Consider the following 3356-nt stretch of genomic DNA (forward strand, 5'->3'; position numbering starts at 1 on the left):
TAGGTTCGTAGCATTGTCCTTTCAAGATCGGTTGGGTCATGTCCATGAGGATTGAGCTGTAGACCTTACTAGTTGCAACAAGAAATGTTCCTTGCAACTTCAACTTCAATAGTACCTCCCGTTGGTTCTCTTTAGTTTCCTTTGCCGGTTTTTTGTCTTCAACGTCTGCTAACTCTGATTTCATTAATTCATTACATTGATCTTTGTGTGTACCTACTATACATTATATACTGTGCTTGAGATACAATAGTGAACAAAAACACGTATAGTCCCTTTTGCACAGAGCCTAGTCTAGCAAAGGAGTCAAACTTAATAAAACAATCCCACAGACAGATATAAAACTGCAGCTGTGACATATGAGATAAAGATGAGGTACAAAGTGCTATAAGAACTGGATCAGGGAGACCAGTGGAGTCAGGGAAGGTTTTCCTAAAGCTATGAGACTTGTACAGAAATCAAAGAGAAGACAAACAGCTAGTTAGTTACCAGGAACAGGATGAGATATGTGCAAAGGTCCTGTTGCATGGTGAGTTCACGGGGCTCAGCGGCCTTCCTTCACAGTCCCAATCCTCCCTCCTAGTGCCATGTTGGCTACTCAGAGTTGAAGGGCAGTTGCTGCAACTACCTTGCTCCCAGGGAGGCTGCTCTTCCTTAACTAACACACCACCACCTCACCTCTACAAACTAGCTAAGAAACCAAGCCTGTGAACAAGGCTAATATGGGCCACTACCCACTTTTCCTTGTGTTACCATCATAACTGACCAGGCCCACATTTAATTTCAGTCCAAGTCTCCCAAGTCGTTTTCATTAAACCCATCTCCAACCCATCTCTGACCTCCCAAAGCCTTTCCCTGGACCCTATGGAAATCAGAATCTCTCAGTAACAAAATCTCCCCAAGTCCACAATTCTTTCTGTTGACTTTTCTTCACCTTTTGCTCACAGTGAAGACAGGACTCTAAGTCTGCATCTTTTCCTGAGTACTTCAAAATGAAAGTTGCTTTTTCTTTCCCGCCCACATTCTAGGACCTGGAGGTAATGTGTCTTCTCTAGCTCTTTAAAATCTCCAGTCTCTTAGAAGCACAGACCACTACCAGACTACACCACCACTTTCATTGTCTTCCTCCATGCCATTACTCCTGTCATCATTCCTTATGGCTTCCACATCTAGGTAGATAATCCATCTGACACTACGGACTCTCAGGTGTCTGAATTCTATAATACCAACAATCCTTTCCTCCACCCCACACCAGTCACTCATTCCCATGGTCACTAGAGCTGTTTTCAGAATGCAAAGTCTGATCCATTAGTAATAATAACAATCAATTTAATGAGTTATAACCAGTATCTTTCATTTTAAGTAACATAGAATAGATTTTTAAATATCGGAGTTGATTGAATGAAGTCAGGTAAATATTGTTTCATAATTTCTTCAATTACATATCACGTACGTATTGTGCAAACTGACTTGCCTTGAACATTATATTACTTACTACGTTCATTTTAAAAAGCTTCCGAAACACTGGTTGGCCTTGTCATCACCAATAACCACATTACTTCTAAAATTCTGATTTTTAAGTGCAGATTTGCTAACTACCATCTTCTAATTTTAAAGCCTACTTATTCTAGCTCCCTTCCTCTAAAATTTTTATATCTCATTCAGATCTCCAATTTATTGACCCTACCACTTTTTACTATACCACTCTCACTCCCAATATGCTCACATCCTTCTTTATCTGGCTCAGATTCCAGGCTCTATCACTTTAATCATACCCATATTCCTTTGCTCCTTGCTACTCCGTTGTATTTTCTTGTCAAAATCCCAAAAGTTACACCGAATTCTCCAGCTACTTTGTGCCACTAGAGAAAAACACATAACTGGAGACAGATTTCACATTACATTTATGATGATAAATTTCAAGCAGGCATATAATGCTGCCCAATCTTACTATATTTTCCTAGTATTTTAACTTTCTCTTTCCCCTGACAACCATTTTTTATCTCATATTCTCTAACCTGTTGGCCTGGCTTCTTATTCCACCTTCCCAACACCAAGTCTACAGCCTGATGAGCCCATATGCTGCACCTTCCCTAGGATCACAATAGAATTATCCCTGCTCCGATCTAGGACTAATCACTCCACTTCAAGTTCCAACCCATCTTGCCAACGCAAAGATTTAGATACTGAAATTATGATTTCACTGTCCTGTGTCTTCAGTTTTATCCTTTTTCATGGGTTATACCCATTAACATAAAAAATATGCTATAATGACTCCAAACTTGAAACCAATTTTTTTTAGTCCCTTGTCCTCAATTTTCTGTGTCAACTGCCTTTTTTCTGTTCCTCTTTATAGCAAAGTTCCTTGAGAGTGAAATCTATATCCACTCTTTTCCCTTCCTCAGTTTTTTTTTAAACCTATTAGGTTTTTATGTCCACCAATCTGTTGAATCCGGTCATATCCAAGTTCTCAACAATTTTCATTTTGACAAATCCAGAGGCCAGTTCCTGTCTTTTCTTATTGTATTCAGAGCAGCATTTGTCCCATGACTTAATTCTTTATTTCCCCCCCGCCCCCCAGTCTCTCATTTCTTCTTCTGAGAGACCACATATTTTGGTAAGGAGATTGCCTGATCTTATTAAAAGTGCTATAGGACTTGATCTCTCTCCTCTTCACTTCTCTATCTTTTCTCTATAGGTGACTTTATTCGGTTCCTAGACTTTAATCTCTATCTATATGCCGTGATTTTCCATTTTATATCTACAGCCCTGACCTTGAGTTCTAGATTCACAATCTTCTACCTGGTTGATACAGCCACTTGGTGGTCTACTAGATACAGTCAATTTAACCTGCTCCAGCCACCCCATCAAAAAAACTTGATTTCTCTCCACTAACAAACTTGCTCCTTCCCTACTTTTCTCCATCTCAGTTTATAAGACTACCATTTATTTGGTGGTCAAGGCAAAACCTAGGTTTCATCCTTAATTTCTACCTTTCCATCACCAATCATCAGCAACCTCTGTTAGTTCTGCCTCCAGATTATGTGCCAAATCCACTACTCTTTATCTCTTATTACTGCCTCCCATCTCTCCAACCTTATCTCTAACATTTTCTTTTGTTTGGTTTTAAACGGATTTTATACTATATTAAAAAAAAACAAAATAAAAAAGGGATCAATCAACATATATCTTAGAAGTCCCTCCAAGAGTCTCAGTGTGCAACAGCCATGGAAGCTGTGACCTTTTCCTTCTTTACTCAGCTTGTAGTTCATTTAAGGATCACCGGAGATGACTTGTGTTCTAGTTCTTAAAATCAAACTTGTTCTGCCAAATCCAAGACCCTGAATTTTTCCAAACTG

This window comes from Rhinopithecus bieti, unplaced genomic scaffold (assembly GCF_001698545.2).
Source record: "Rhinopithecus bieti isolate Rb0 unplaced genomic scaffold, ASM169854v2 scaffold_23748, whole genome shotgun sequence".
Classification (NCBI taxonomy): domain Eukaryota; kingdom Metazoa; phylum Chordata; class Mammalia; order Primates; family Cercopithecidae; genus Rhinopithecus; species Rhinopithecus bieti.